Source organism: Camelus bactrianus, chromosome 3, assembly GCF_048773025.1.
Source record: "Camelus bactrianus isolate YW-2024 breed Bactrian camel chromosome 3, ASM4877302v1, whole genome shotgun sequence".
NCBI lineage: Eukaryota > Metazoa > Chordata > Mammalia > Artiodactyla > Camelidae > Camelus > Camelus bactrianus.
In genome coordinates this window covers 163,894,271-163,910,621 of record NC_133541.1, presented here as the reverse complement: position 1 = coordinate 163,910,621, position 16,351 = coordinate 163,894,271, and positions in this window count along the sequence as shown.

The window sequence follows — 16,351 nt, the reverse complement described above, 5'->3', positions numbered from 1 at the left end:
GGGGTATTCGGCCAATAGGCACGCAATAGCTTTAGCAACATCATTATCACGAAAGTAGAGGCAGTGAGGCAGCAAACCAACATTTCAAGGCCAGATATGTCTCTTTGAAAATCCAGCTGGCTAGCAAAATATGAACAGGGAATCAGCAAACCGGCACTTATTAATTTAGATTTACGAGTTAGCCCAGCAGAACTCAGATCAGTAATCCGACACTTGTTACACTTAGATTTGCGACTTAGCTTGTTATCCCAGCTGGGCTTTTCCTTCACAGTGTAAAGCGGAGAAGGAGAGAATTCTGTACAAACAGACCTCGATGAAAAGAATCCTCACCCTCTTTTAGGCCCCCACCTCAACACACGTGCGCGCACACGCGCGCACACACACACACACACACACACACATGCATGCACGCACGCGCGCGTATAGTTACTCCTGTTCTCTCTCTTTCTCTCTCCCTCTTCCTTTCTTACTGATTTTTTAAAAATGTTTACTGATAACACAGAAAATAATTGCTTAAATGTTGTCCAGGAATGATATTCATTTTTGAAAACATGATATATATTGTAAAGGATTTGGGCTCCCTTAGAAAAATCCCAGTCCAGGCACGATTGTATAGCACCTCCTTTCACTTTCAAGTGTCTCATTTCAGACAATAAAGTAGCCAGTCATCTTCCTTGTGCATGACCTTTGTAACTGGCACAAGTCAAACGGCACAAAATTCAGACCCAATCTCCTGATCCATATGATTCTCATATTCTTTTTTTTTTTTTTTTTTTTTAGCGAGTCCAGAAGCTATGGGTCTGTGCCAACCACCCGTGGCTGTTCACTATCCAGCATTTCTTCCATTATCTTTATGTTGTCCTGTTTCTTGGAAGTATTAGTGCAGCTACTTTTCCCGATGGTCTGTCTCTGTCTCTGTCTCTCACTCTTTTCTCCTTCTTTTTTTTGGGGGGGGGAGGAGGGGGATGGGTTTGATTAGGTTATTTATTTATTTTAATGGTGGTTCTGGGGATTGAACCCAGGGCATCATGCATGCTAAGCAGGCACCCTAACAATGATCTATATCCTTCTCTACACCGCCCCCCCGACCCTCCAGCACCCCCCCCCGTCCCCGGCCAGGGCCTGTCTTTGCTCAACCCAATAGAAAAGCATTTATGTTTTGCCAGTTTCCTGGGTCCTTCTTTGTTTCATAAAACTGAGAAGAAATACACGTGGAAGTTCTCTCCTATGAATTGAACAGACTGAAGATCCTTTAAATAACCAAATGAGGTGGAAGTGCAGAGAGTACCATACGGGAACACACCGAGGCACATCGTCATCAAATTGACCAAAATTAAGGATAAGGAGAAAATATTAAAATGAACGAGAGAAAAGCAACAAATAACATACAAGGGAACTCCCGTAAGGTTATCAGCTGATTTTTCAGCAGAAACTCTACAGGCCAGAAGTGGGTGGCACAACATACTTAAAGTGATGAAAGGGAAAAACTGACAGGTAAGAATACTCTATTCAGCAAGGCTCTCGTTCAGATTTGAGGGAGAAATCAAAAGCTTCACAGATAAACAAAAGCTACAAGATTTCAGCACCATCAAGCCGGCTTTACAAGGAATGATAAAGGATGGTCTCAAGTCATCAAATCCTAAGAAAAGAGAACAAAAAGATGACAGAGAAAGGGAGGGGGGGAGAGAGGGAGAGAGAGAGGGGGAGAGAGGGGGGGAGGGAGAGAGAGAGAGAGAGAGAGAGAGAGAGAGAGAAAGAGAGAGAGAGAGAGAGGGAGGGAGGGAGGGAGGGAGAGGAGACCTTCGAAAGATTGCTTTGCCTGTTTAGGGTCTTCCGTTGTTCCTTAAAAATTTTGAAATTGTTTGTTCTAGTTCTGTGAGGAATGTCGTGAGTATTTTGACAGGGGTTGCATGGAACCTGCGGTTTGCTTTGGATAGTGTGGCCATGTTGATAGTATTGATTCTTCCAATGCAAGAGCACAAGGCATCTTTCCATTTCTTTGTGTCATTTCAGATTCTGGAGTATAGATAACCTCCTCGATTAAGTTTATTTCTAGGCATTTTACTGTTTTTGACTCAATGGAAGTGTTTATCCCAGTTATAAAATTCTGGTTTTTAAAGTGGAGGGGGGAAAAAAAAAAAGGAAAGGAAGGGCCACAAATGGCAAAATATCCTTCTTTCTCATGGGTGAATTGTATTCCATTACGTGTGTGTATGTGTGTGTGTGTGTGTGTGTGTGTGTGTGTGTGTGTGTGTGTGTGTGTGTCCCCTCTTCTTTATCTATTCAAATATTGATGTGCACTTAGGATGCTTCCGTATCTTGGCAATCATAAATGATGTTGCTGCTAATAGCAGGGTGTGTGTATCTTTTTGAATTCATTCTTCTTTTGTGGTTGGCTTTATTCCTTTGATAAGTATGTAAGTTTAAAAAGCTAAAGCTCTAAACCTTCCTGGAAACAATGAACAGTACATATATGTAAATTAAAAATATATGTGCAGTAAAAACATTTTAAAAAAATAAATAAATAAAAAAGAACGAAAGACAAGGAAATTAGCTATCAAGCCGTGAAAGACATGGAAGAAACTTAAAAGACATCTTACTAAATCAAAGAAACCGGTCTGAAAATTGTTACCAACTGTACAATTCCAACCAAATGACATCCTGGAAAAGGCAAAGCTCTAGAAACAATCAAAAGATCATGGTATCCAGGGGTTTGGGGAGAGGGAGGGAAGGAGGAATGAACAGATGCAGCGTGAGGGATTTTTAAGGCGATGAAATTATTCTGTAGGATACCATAGTGGTGGCTGCATGTCATTGTACATTTGTCAAAACCCATAGAACGTACAACCTCAAGAGTGAACCGTCCTGTAAACTATGGACTTTGATGGATAATAACGTGTCCATGTCGGATCATCAGTTTTACCAAATAGGCCACACTGATGAGAGATGTTGAGGGGAGTGGAGGATATATGTGTGGGTGGGGAGGGCTATGTGAGAACTCTCTGTATTTTCTGCTCAATTCTGCTGTGAGCCTGAAACTGCTCTAGGAAATAAAGTCTATTAATCAAAAACAAAAACAAAAACAGAAACAGAAACAAAAACAAAACACCCAAATGAGGTGAACCAGGATTCAGTCATCCAAAATGGAGCTGGACGGCCAGTGGGAGGAACTTTGTTGCAGACATAGTCCTGTTTCAGGGAGGGGGACGTTGTCCCCTCCCTCTACACATCTTGAGTTCTCTGGGCTGGACTGATCCAAAAATGGACCCCAGACGGATCGTTGAGCAGGAGCGACAGGGAACCTACTGTCTTTCATTCAAGCACTCATGTGTCCCCGAAGCAGGCAGCTTTTCTCCGTTTTAGGACAAGAAATCAGCCCTTTGTGCGAAATGGGCCGGGCTGAGAGCCTTTGGTTTTGGGTGACCCGTCCGTGAAGAATCGAGACGGAGTTTGGGTTTTGGGGAGGGGGGGAAGCCCCTGAAAGAAGTCACGAGGTTGGTTGGTTTCTCTAGGCTTCCGGGGCCTGAAGGCTCTCAGTGGGTGATCAGGGTGTTTTCCTAAGTCCAGATGCAGGGAGGGCACCCTCCACGGAAGTGATCGATTTCCCGCTTTCAGGGAGACAGAAAGAAGAGTCTGAGGGTCCCTCTTGCGTCTGCTGGCCCCTCGGCTTCTTCGGTCACTCTCATTTCTAACCCATCCGTGTGCCACGGAGGCACATACATGTTTGGGGTGGCCTCTCCTGGGTCCCGACACCGGCATCAATGGGGGGAGGGGGGGCATGAGTGGTCAGAACTGTATCAAGCTCAAGGGCACCACCAACCGGTTTCAAAAACAAATCTGCCAGCAGCTGCTAGCCGCAGCCTGGTCGTTTCAAAGTTCCCGCCTTGCTCTTGTGGTGTGTTTTCTTTCGTTTCCCCTTCTCCACTTGCCCCGTGGGGTAGTCTGATGACACACACTTCCAGTGCTTCTTTCTTGCATCTGTGTCTCCTGGGCTGCAGTCCTAAGAGCCCCCCCCATCGCCCCCGTCCCCCCAATCAACTCGTTTCTTTACCCTCCACCAGGTCTCCTGGCTTGGAAATCTCGGCTCACAGCATGTGTCTCGTGTCCTCTCTGAATTCACGGGCCCAGCCATCCACCCTAAGGAGACGGAGGGAGGGAAGGAAGGTTTTGACCTGGCGACCTTCCTTGCCGGCATCCTCCGGATTTGGGACCCTTCAGTGCGCCACCTGCCACCCGCCATACCACTCTCACCCTGAGGCCTAGCCCTCGGGGCTCCGTCCACGCGGAAACCTGAACGCGGACGGACCTGGACGGTGGGCGGGGTGGGGGTGGGGGTGTGGAGGGGCTTGCTTCATCACTGCCGGAACCGTGGAGGCGACCGGGACAGACGCGTCCTTCAAGAGGTGAAGGGACACGTCGCCCGGGCTAGGTCCGTGCCACAGCATGTGATTTGGCTCTAAAAAGGAAACCAGGGACCCGTGGAGCCGAGAGACCTGTGGGAGACAGGCGGGGCCGATTCTGCGTGCCCCTGACTCCCTGAAAGAAGCCAATCTGAAAAGGTGGCATCCTGTAGGGTACCGGCTCTAGATGACATTCATTCTCAAAAGGGCAAAAGCCCCAGAGAGGGTGAAAAGATGAGTGGGGTCGGGGGTGGTGGTGGTGAAGGTTGTCTGTGTGGGTGTGTGTGTGTGTGGGTGTGTGGGTGTGGGTGTGGGTGTGGGTGTGGGTGTGTGTGTGTGTGTGTTGTGGCGGGGGGTTGTTGATGAATAGGTGGAGCACAGGGGACTTTTAAGCAGCGAAACTCTCCGGTAGGTAGGTCCACGATGGGATGAAAACCAACGTGTTGGATATGGCAATACCTAAGATGGGGTGAACTGAAAGAACCCTTCTGGGTGTCCCGCCCCTCAGCCGAAGTTTAAAGTCCTTCCTAAAGCCAGAAGGTAAAGACACACGAGAGCAATCTGAGGGGCCATCGCTGAGGAGTAACAGCGAGGCCAGTGAATCCAGTGAAAGACTGACTGACGTGGGGGCCTGGGTCCCTCGGCTCGACCCCCTTCCCCGGGAAACCGAAGCCTTCGACGCAGGGATGCGCTTTGACACGCTTCTGTCTCATCGGAGAAGGCTTCTTCTGCCTGGCATTGCGTGACGGGGCCGAGAAACCCGTCCTCTCCTCCTCTGCGTGAGGTAGCGGTCGCTCCCGCCTTTGCGCAGCGGTGAAGAAAGCTACCAGAAACACGGTTCTGCGTTTCTCTCGATACCGTGGGCGAGCGTCACGGCTTTTCCTTGCGTTCCACCATGCAGTCAGATAGCATTCTCAAAACTAAGCGTGCCATGCAAATTTTCCTTTTCCTTTTTTAAAGTGACTGTCAAGAACTTAGGCAGCATCGAGTGAAAATGTTGGGCACCTTCATCTCTTGGTTTGTATGGAGCCAGCTAGGTCATCAGACCCACGTCACCATGATTTCTGAATTCTAAGATCCTTTCCAATCCATGATATTGTACACTCCTGGGTCATGGGATGTCACTATGGCTGATCAGGTCAAAGGGAATGTGTCCCTCCAGAGCACTTATTAACACGTCAGTTTATTTAAACGACAACAAAGGAAATTCCCTTCGGGCGATATTCATTCCACACGCTAAAGGAAAGCGATAGGTTGTGTGCCTGAGCCCACACAGTGTGACGCAGGAACGGGGTGGGGGTTGAGGGAGGAGGAACTCTGGCTAGTGTCCAGGACCTAACGGGAGATAGAGTGGAGGATTTTTGCCCTTCTTCAGGGACAGGGTGAATCGGCCCGAGGTTGACTTGTGCGCTCAGAAAGAGGGCCTTTACCGGATGCCCCGAGCAAGCAGACTTTTCTTTTCTTCTTCTTCTTTTCTTTTTTCAGTTTTATTGACATAGGTTTGACATACAGCCCTCTATCAGTTTCAGGTGTACAGCACAATGATTTGACTTCCATAGACTGTGAAGTGATTATTAGGTAACTTTAGTGACCAGGAAACAACGATATGTTAAAAGGGGGTTTAATCAACAGAACTGCTATTTCTGATGATCATCTATTCCTAAGAGAAAGGACAGATGAACACTCCAAAATGCAGGAAGTGCATAGTCACAGAATGATGAACAATCTTTACCCGTGCCGACGTTTTGACGCCAGGATACGTGGAAAGCTGAAGTTTTAGAACATAGAAATATTTGGCTCTCCATTTGACCTGGAAATCTCCTTGTTGGAAAGAAGCTAATTTCTCCTCCTCATCCTCGTCCTCCTCGTCCTCGTCCTCGTCCTCGTCCTCGTCCTCCTCCTGCCTTTTTAACTAAAAAAATAAAAAAATAAAATAAAAAAAAATTTTTTAACAAGAAGTTTTTATCTTTTTGGAGGGGGGACGGGTCATTAGGTGTCTTTATCTACGTTTCAATTAATTATTTAGATTTATTATACGTTTTCAGTGGTGGTACTGGGGACTGAGCCCAAGGCCTTGTGCATGCTGAGCACGCACTCTACCGCAGAGCTCTACGCTTTCCCAGAAAGGAGCAAATTTCTAAACATAGAACTGGATGAGTAGGTCAGCTTTTTGATCTCATAGAAGCAGCGGCCCAGTTCTCTGGGGGGAACCCTCCTTATCTTGTCCATCTCGACAACGTCAGAAACGTCTGTCTGCATAGCCCACAGTGGCCTGAGACTGAGGCCAGGGGGCTGAATCAGGTAGAACCTGAAACCGAATGGAAGAAACAAACAAACAAAAAAGGGTGGGGAGGGGCACGCGGAGGCCTTTTTAAACGTACACACTGCTGCGTGGTCTCCCTCGTCGAAACTCTAATTCGCAGCCTTCTTAAGGAGAAATATACACCTGAAACGTCTTTTTTCCACACAGAGTTTAAAAGCTTTCACCCTCCGAGCCGAAAAACCTTACCCGTCCCATCGGTTCTTTCTGAGTGAGTGGGTTCTCTAGTGTCCTACGCGTCTGCTGGGAAACAAGCTGCTGGAGAACCAGCAACTAGAAACCAAGCTGCACCAGCATTTCCATGAGCGTAAAATCTTACATTCACACTTACTTGCTTAAAAATGCACACGCCTGCTTTGTTTTCATGTTTTACACAGTCGATGACCTATAACATGTATGATGCTCAAGAAATTGTGTGAGGGGCAATCCTGAGATTGACCGTGAGGGCGCAACAGATGGCAGATATTTCCTTAGGGTAAAACAATGGACGGTCATGGGAAGCCAGATCATCCATTAACAGAACTTGGTTCTGGCAGGAAAGCATGTGGTTTAACCCCGGGGAAATATTTGCTATCTCGAGATGTCCCAGAGGCAATCACAGGATACACTTAGAAATTTTGCATCCCCCGAGGAGGGTGATTGTTCCTGGAAGGGATAGGCCTGAAATGAATCAGTTAGCCAGCAAGCAGAACTTCGTGCTTCTGGCATGAAATATCTAAAGCCCCACCTCTTTGATCGCATTTCTTTTTTTTTTTTCCCTGAGCCGTATACTCCCAATAAACAGGATGTCGACCAGGCTTTTGGCACTCTAGATCCACGAGACCTTGAGTCCCCTGGTCCCATTTTCGCTCTTTACTTGGTCTCTTTGTTTCTTAATTCTTGCGTCGCCCGTCCTCAGACACGGTCCCGAGCTGCGCTGGACACAGCACCCGTCCTACCCGACTCGTGAGTGACCTATAGTTTTTAAATGAAAGCTACAAAATCTCTGGTCATGTCGATCTGCTGGTCTCGTCTGTATGAGACAGGGCAGTACCTGAGTTTCAGAGACACACACAGACACACACACACACACAGACACACACACACACACACACACACACACACTCTAAAGGGAACAAAGAACAAAGAAAGATAGAGAAAGAAAAAGAAAAAGGCTCAGGGGAATAAAGGATTCGCTTGCTCTCTGTGACATGACCCAGTAGACCTAGTTGTCACGAGACAGGAAGCTCAACTCTCCGTGTTTACATTATCTGTTCCTGAGCTTTCTTGCAGAAAATTCTCATGCGTTTCTTTCCCCTCACGGAAGTCTTCTCTATTCCCCACAGAGCCTGGGGCGATGGCTCTTCACCCTGGAGCCGCCTGCGGCCGATCCAAGATATCGGATGATTTATGGAAGTGATCAGTGATCCTGAGACAAAGCCCTTCCTTTAGGTAGAAAAGCATGGCCCCTGCTGCTCAGGGAGCTGGCACTCCCCCTCCCTCTCCCCTCATGCCACCTTCTCCTTTGTGCACAAGCTATCGCTTTCGCAAAAGAGCTTGGCTTGCCTGAGAGTCTTGTGGAAGCCATCCTCATTTCTATGGTACTGCCGTCCAAGGATCTGGAAAGGGCCCGGTCCCATGTATGCATGTATGCATGTAGGCACTTGTGTATGTCCCCGGCTTGTAGGCCTGGCATGTTTCTTCCTCCACATACACTTGCCAGAGTTCATTCATGAAAGAGCTCTATGGAACTGGTTTTCAAGGGAACATGCAGGCAGGGAATGCGAACAGGAAGGAACCCAAATGTTTTCCTTCAGGTTGACATGATCTAGGACAGATCCTTTCATCCAGAAAAGCAAATGTCAAGGGATCGGTCTCGTGAAAAGAGCCATGTCTTGATTGTGACGAGCAGCATTCGAGGTGAAACTTTTCGCCTCCCTAGGTTTACCCCGAATCCATTAAGTTCCTGTGGGTTATCTCTGTCATAAAACGTGTCAGCCAGGAAAAAAAAAAAAAAAAAAAAGAGTCTGGGAGCGATGGTTGGCTCGGTCTCAAGTCTCAGGAAGTGTTCACACCCCAAGCAGTCCGAGGGGGTAGTGTGTGTGTGTGTGGGGGAGGCGGTCCATCTCTGAAAAATTGGTGCCTCCTCCACGTAGTTTTTGGTCCCTTGCAACTGAAGCATCTGGCAACGTCCCTGGAATGTTTAGATCGTTTCCAAAGAAGATGAGATACGGAAGCGTTCGTTCCTGGCTCCATGAGTCGAAGGGGACGTGCTTTAATATCTTTCTGACAGAAAAGACTCGAGATCTGTCAGTGTGTTGGCCGACATGACTGGTATACCTTCGGAGGATGGATGGACCTACAGACAGACAGACAGACCGGAATACATACATACTTACTTACATACGTACATATGTAAACATACAATACAATACAATACAATACAATACAATACAATACAATACAATACAATACAATACAATACAATACAATACAACAAAACAAAATGAAACAGAATAAAATAAAATAAAATAAAATAAAATAAAATAAAATAAAATAAATTAATTTAAATGAAAATAAAAGGATGCTGTGAGGAGAAAGTGTCTGTTTCTGGCTAGGACCAAATCGTGTCCCTACGTGGACCGGTTGGGAAAGACTGGTGTCCCAGATGGTTCACCTTGACTTCCTCGTGAACAATTGCTGTGACCGATTCGGGCTTCGGAACAGTCACGGTCTCGTTCTGAGGAACGTCTCCTGGAAAGCATGTGGAGACCGTCTTCGTCTGCCGTCCTTAGGAAACGTTCCAGCAGAGCGGGTGTCCGAGAGCCTCTAGGGGCGATGGCTATGCTTCGTGGACGTCTGTCCCTCTTCAGGCCGAATTTCGTGGAAGTATGCTGATCTGGCCAGCCGACAAGTCTGAATGGGGGTGATTTTTTGGTAGAAATGCGCGTCCTTGGAGAGACCAGGGGAAGGGGAGCATGTCTCAGTGGAAACTCTCGTACAGCGTGATAGAGATGAGAATGCGGTTCTGTGTCATCATCTTTGCGTGCTTCCCGCCACCCTCCCCCTCCCCGCCCCGCCCCGCCTTCCACTGATACGCTGGGCCACGTCACGCATGCTTCGAGTTTTCTCCGATGGTTGGCCAACGCTCTTCCGACTCCCGTTGCCCATGGTTCTCCCGCTTTGGACTTGGCATCCTCGAGAACCAAAGCCGCCCTTTCCCTGAAGCCCCGCCGAGCCGGGCTGAGCAGCTGGACATCCGCTGGAGAGAGGTCACTGCCGTGTCCCCTCTCGAGACCCTCCTCCTGCCCGTTGCTGTGGAGGCCACTCAGAAAGTGGACCTGAACCCGCATGCGTTTTTCAGGCCACCCGAGCCTCTTCGAGCCCGACGCCTAGACATCTTCCTGACTGGTGGCGCTCCGGACTCACACCCTGGGTTTCTCGTTGGCTTCAGCCACGGACCTTTGTCTTCCTGGAACGAAAGACCAGACCGGTTTCATCAGGTGGAACCACCTGCCTGGTGGCGGGACTGTCGTGGAACCCTGTGGACCACCCCGAAGTGTATATGCAGCCCAAGGGTGATCTCTCCAGTTGAACAACCATCGAGGCCCAAAAGGACCCCTGCCCCGGGAAGAAAGAAACTTTGACCTTGACCCTTAGCTGCCCGAACGAGAATTTGGATCAGGGTTGGGTAGGGTGATGGAGATCTCCCTTGGCACAGTTCCCGTGTGCGGGACTTTCAATGACTCTGTCTTCCTGAAAGGACACCCGCCCCCTGACCACGCTGTCTCGTCATCAGTTTGTTTCCACGAGGGACGAACCGTCATTGTGTGCACGACAAAGTTGGCCGCTGCCTGTTTGGTCCGCCATCGCTCCGTAAGGGACCGACGAAGTGTGCGTCGTGACCAGTGACCGATTTCGGAGCCCGTGGGTGGTGGGCGGGTGTGTATCTGTTTTCCAGGTCACGCGCGACGCGGTGTGTCGTGGTGTGGCCCGCCCGGCCACCCCACCTCCCTTCCCCCATGGAAAATCAAGGGAGAGTATTGCCCGAGACAGACGAAAGTGCAGCCACGAAACCTAAAAGGATGACCCTGGATGTCAACTTGGAGGTGGCTAGGAGACGGCTGAGCATGCATAGGATCACACTGCACTGCCACCGTGTGGGATGCCGCACATGTGTCGCCGTCGTGGTTTTCATCTCCTCCACCTATTGCCCTCACCTACATCCACTCTTTATCTCACTGAACTCTTTTTTTTTTTTTTTTTTTTTTTTTCCGGTAAGACAGTGAGAATTTTCCCTCTCTCTCTCTCTCTCTCTCTCTCTCTGTCTCTCTCTCTCCTACTGTCTCTCATAATTGACCTGACAAGGGGATGTCCGTTTTCACGTGTCCAACATAGCGATTCGGGATTCTTCCATGTTCCACGATGATCACCGTGATGAGTCTGGTTACGGATCAGTCACCGGACAGCGTCATGACAATAGTATGGATTGACTCTACTCGCCCTGCTGTCCATGACCTCCCGTAATTTGTGTATTTATTAATTGGAGTTAACTGGAAGCTTGTACTTTTTCCTCTCCCTCACCCATTGCACTCATTGTTCCTTCTTGGTATCCATGAGCCTGTTTCAGCTTCCTTGCATGTGTTCCTGCGTATTGTCTTGGGGATTCTGCCTCGAAGTGACAACATCCCTCTCGAACTTAAGTCACTTAGTTAACATCATCCCCTCTAGGTGTAGGTCTCTCCAGACCACGTGGCACTGTCCATTCGTCCATCCGCGGGCCCGTAGTGGAACTGCCGGGTCTTCCAGGAGTTTTCTGTGGAATGTTTTGAGGGACTTCTGTCCTGTTTTCCCTAATGGCTTTCCTCCACCTCCGTTTCGCCCTCTCCCCCTCGCCCCCACCACCAACCCCTGTTCCGTGTTGCCTTCTGTCTTCCGTCGGAGAGCGGAGTCTGTCAGGTATGAGTCGAGAGCTCTGTGTCCGCCTGCCAGCCCGCCCACCAGGCCCCATCTCGAACGGTGGTCTCTATCACGTGTTCCGTCAGGAGCAGGCACTTTCTGCTTGTTTTTGGAACTTGCTGTCGAGATTCCAGGTTCTGGGCCTGTCCGGATATCTCTTGGAAACGGAAATGTGTGCGTTTTCCCCTTTTTTAAATTGTGTTCGTTTGTTTACTTACTTATTTATTTATTTACTTACTTACATTTATTTATTTATTTAGGCCTTTTTTTTTTTGGTTCTTGCTGCTGTTGTTGCTTTCGGTGGTTGTTTGTTTATTCGGGGAGGGGAGGTAATTCGTTTCTTTTGCTGGTTTGTTGCCTGACTTAGTGATTGCCTGACTTACCGACTTCCTTATTGACTTGAACGGAAGTCCTGAAGATCGAACCCTGGACCTCGCGCGTGCTGGGCAGGCACTCTGCCGCTGAGTTCTACGCTCCATCCTCCCCCTCGCCCCCTCCCCCATTTGGGGGAGGAAAAAAATAATTTTTTTTTTTTCCTTTTAAACTGAAAACGTCCGTTTGGGTCTCCTGCACGTGTTTCATCCCTGGTTTTCTGGCTTCTAGGAGGTGGAGTTGACCGAGTTCTTGGACTGTTGAGGAGAGGAACCCCTGATGGGCTGCGGTTGTGCTTTTTCTACGGTGTTTTTGTTTTTGTTTTTAAACCCCAGAGTAGTTCTACAACTTGATTTCCCTTTGGTGGTGGGTTTTGTCGTTTGTTTTCATGTTTCCTTTCTTTCTTTCTTTCTTTCTTTCTTTCTTTCTTTCTTTCTTTCTTTCTTCCTTCCTTCCTTCCTTCCTTCCTTCCTTCCTTCCTTCCTTCCTTTCTTCCTTTCTTCCTTTCTTTCTTCCTTTCTTCATTTCTTTCTTCCTTCCTTTCTTCCTTCCTTTCTTCCTTTCTTCCTTCCTTCCTTCCTTTCTTCCTTCCTTTTTCCTTTCTTTCCTTTCTTTCTTTCCTTTCTTTCTTTTCTTTCTTTTTTTTTTTTTTTTCGGATGGGGCTACAGTTTCCTTGTCCACGTTGACTGTGTCAAACACACACACCGACACACACACGCACACACAGACACGCGGATGCGCATGCACAGTGTTGCTCTGTGTAGATGCACTGAACCTCGATTTACCGAGCGGGTGGCTATCGACTCGCCCCCCCGAACCCCCGCCCGCATTTTTTTGTTTTCCCTCCTCCTTCCTGCGGTTGTGGTCAGCCGTGCTGACGTCCGTGTTCTCACGACCGACCGCGAGTGCGTTTTCCCCACGCGCCCGTTTGTTGTCTTTGGGCTTTGTCGCGATCTGTGCCGAGATCGATTTCTCTTTCCGCTTCGATGGGGTTCGCGGTCTTCATCCTTTCTTTTCTAGCTTCTGGGCTTTGCCTGTCTGCTTTCGAAAGACCTCCCGCATTCGAGAGGACGGACTCCAAAGCCGATTCCTGCGTTGTTCTCTGAGCGCTCGCCTGGTTTCGGTTTGCCAGCCCCCGCCTTCCCTCCCTCTTCCCCTCCTCCCCTTCCCAACCTCCCACCCGGGAACCCGGGATCTCGTCCTGGTCGCTCTGGGCCACCCGCGGCGTGGGCCCCGGCCCCGCCGGCGTGTCCGTGTGATCTCCCCCGCCCGGGGAATCGCGTGGGGAGCGCGTCCCCTTCGCGGCAGCCGCCCGGCCGGCCGTGTCTTGCCAAACCCCGGCTCCCTCCGTCCTCCCCGCCCTGATCTGTTGCCGGGGTCGCGTCGCGCCGCGTCGCGTCGTGTCGCCTCGTGTCGTGCCGTGCCGTGCCGTGACGAGGGTGAGCGGGCTCCGAGGCGGACGCCACGGGGCCGCCCGGCGCCTCAGTCCGGGACGAGCTCGGGCGTTTGGGCGGCCGGCGGCGGTCGGGATCGGTTCCGGGGACGTTGGCGACGGTTGTCGGGCGCCATCTGGCTGCCGCTCTGAGATCGTCCCTCTTCTCCCGAGCGTCGGCGACCTCGGCAAGGGATGGGGCTCGGCGGCGGGGCCCGAGGCAGACTTCGGGGAGGCTGGCGACACCGGCGGTGACAGTCCCCGTGGCGCTGAGCCGCGGGCGCGTCCTGCTCTCGGCGCAGATTGGACTCGCAGGATGATGAGGGGGTGACTGTCGCCGCGCTCCCGGGATCTCGTGTGCCGGGGGAAGCCGTGTGGCCTGGCCTGGTCGACCAGCATCCGCCTGTGCCCCTCCAGCCGCGGAGACCGACCCGAGCCGATCGGACACGGCCTGCGCCTTGCCGCCGCGGGGGAAAGGGAGAGAGTGTCCCGCGCCCGGGCCGCCGGCGGCTAGGTGGTCAGGCCCTCGTCTGCGTCCCTTGGACGACTGCTCCTGAGGCGAGGAGCGGCCCGGGCCCAGTGCGGTGAGGCCGTGGACGGGCGCGCTGGGGTTCCCGGTCGTCGGAGGCGCCTCCTTGGATGAAATGTTTTCTGAGTCCCGATGGATCCGGAGACGTGGCTGGGCCGGCCCCTGTTGGCGCGGGAGGCCTGGGAGGGGGTGCCCCCCGGCCCGTAAGCCTGCCCGCGTGGGTTCCGGTGGCGTTGGAGGGACCGAGACTTCATCCGGACTCGGGGACCGGCACGGGGGCGTCCTGCGAGGGATGTGGGGGAGGCAGGCTTTCCCCGGCCCGGGGCCCGGGGCCCGGTGCTCGGGAGCGGTCCCTCGTGGGGGGCCCTCTCGTCGGAGGCGCCTCTGTGGCATCTCCCCGAGTCCCCGGCCACGCGGGCGAGAAAAGGGCAGGGCGTCCCCGGCCTGATCCCGTCTCCCTCTCGTCCCTTCCCATTCCCATTCCCATTCCCACTCCTCCTCCTAAGCCTCCTCCTAATCCCCCTCCCCTCTCCCATCCCCTCTCCCCTCCCCCTACCAAACCCCCCCACCCCGGTCGATCAGATGGCCCCCGAGAGCTTCGGGGCTGCCATTTATGGGGGTAGGGCTGGGGGCAGGTGGCCGGACCGAGGTCCCGGGGTCCCCCCTTGCAAATCGTGGACCCGCCCCGTTTCTGGGCGCTGTCATTTTTCCTGTCGTGTTGGGCATTTTCTGCCAGCAGATAGGTGCTGACACGGTCTTCCTCGGTGTCTGTCACCGAGTGTTGGGTCTCCGGACGCGTGCGAGGCTCTGGGCTTCTCTCTGCGTGAGCCCTGGCCTGGTAGCCGACTCCGCTTCTGACACTTGAGCCGCCCGCCCGGGCCTGCGCGCCGGCTCTCGTGTGTGCGTCCAGCTGACGTGGCCCGTGGTGCCACCTCCGGTCTCTGGTGGCCCGAGGGCGGTGGGGTGAGGTGGCGGCGTGGGTCTTTTACCCCGTGCGCTCCCCGCCGCAGGCACCCGGTGGTGGCCGGCGCGACCCCACCCCCGTAGGCTCCGTGCCGCGTGTCAGGCATTCCCCGCCTGGGGTCGTTGGCCGCTCTCCTCGGAGAGGACTGAGGAGTGGGTGGCGCCTGGCGAGGCTGAAGCAGGCCCCTCTGGTGGTTGTCCTCGCCGGGCCCTCCCCTCTGGGGCCTCCCTGCCCCACATGGCTCGCTCGCTCGCTCACTCACTCACTCATTCACTCACCTGACCGATGTGGTGAAGTCATGCTCCCCCGGGCCGGGCCTAAGCCGCGCCAGACGAGGGACGGGGACGTTCATGGCGAACGTGGCTTCTCTTCTCGTTCTGCCTGCGGGCCCCTCGCCTCTCCTCTGCCGCCCGTGGGTGGCGGGGGGAAGGCAGGGGTGCGGACTCCGGCCCGACCTCGGTCTCCCGTGCCTTGTGGTGTCGGCGAGGCCGGGGTCTTGCGACGCGGCAGACACTCTCGCCTCCTCGCCTGCTCGGCGTCCTGTCTCGCGAGCGGCCCTCCCCCGCGGCGGGGGAGGGCTGCCCCGCCGCCACGCCACGTACCCCCTCGTCGGGGTGTGAGCGTGTCTCGCCTTGGTCCTCTGCGGTGCCCCTGGAGCGCTCCAGGTTGTCCCTCAGGTGCCCGAGGCCGAGCGGCGGCATCGCTTCCCGTCCCCAGCGAGTCCTCTCGGGTAACCCCTGCGGTGGTCGTGTCTCCCGAGCGCCTCTCTTGAGGCGTGGGGGAGGGGTCGAGACGGTAAGCGAGGCGTGTCCGCTCCCCACCCTCGGTGGGGCCGGGGCCGCCTCCTGAACGTCAGTCCTCACCCTGTACCGGGGGGGGGGACTGACGTGGCCGGGCGCACGCCGGGTGGGTCCCCCTCAGCGGGGTTCGCGCCCGGGCGTGGGAGCGATCGTGGTGGGGCCGGGTGATGTGCCGGTGAGGGGCGGGCGTCTGTCCCGTCCCCACGCGGTCTTGGGTGCGTCTCCTCGCGAGGTGGCACGCACGGGCTCTCCCCGGTCCCGACCGCGAACGCTCGCTTCTTGGCCCGCTGCTTACCCTTACCGCAGACCCCTCCTGCCCAGCCGAGCGCTGGCGTACACGTCGGCGGGCTTCCGTAGGCCTGAACGGGGCACGCTGGGTGGGGGGCGATGCGCCCTCGGTGAGAAAGCCTTCTCTAGCGATCTGAGAGGGGAGCCTTGGGGGCACCGGACCCCCCAGCCGCCGCTCCTCCATCCAGAGCGTGCAGTCACTCTCCACGGGGAGCGACTGCCGCGGCGTGTGGGCAGGGCCCCGTCGCTTTGGCGTGTGGGCTGCGCTGGCCCCGCGGTGGGGCCGAGTGCTGTTCTTGGCCTGCTG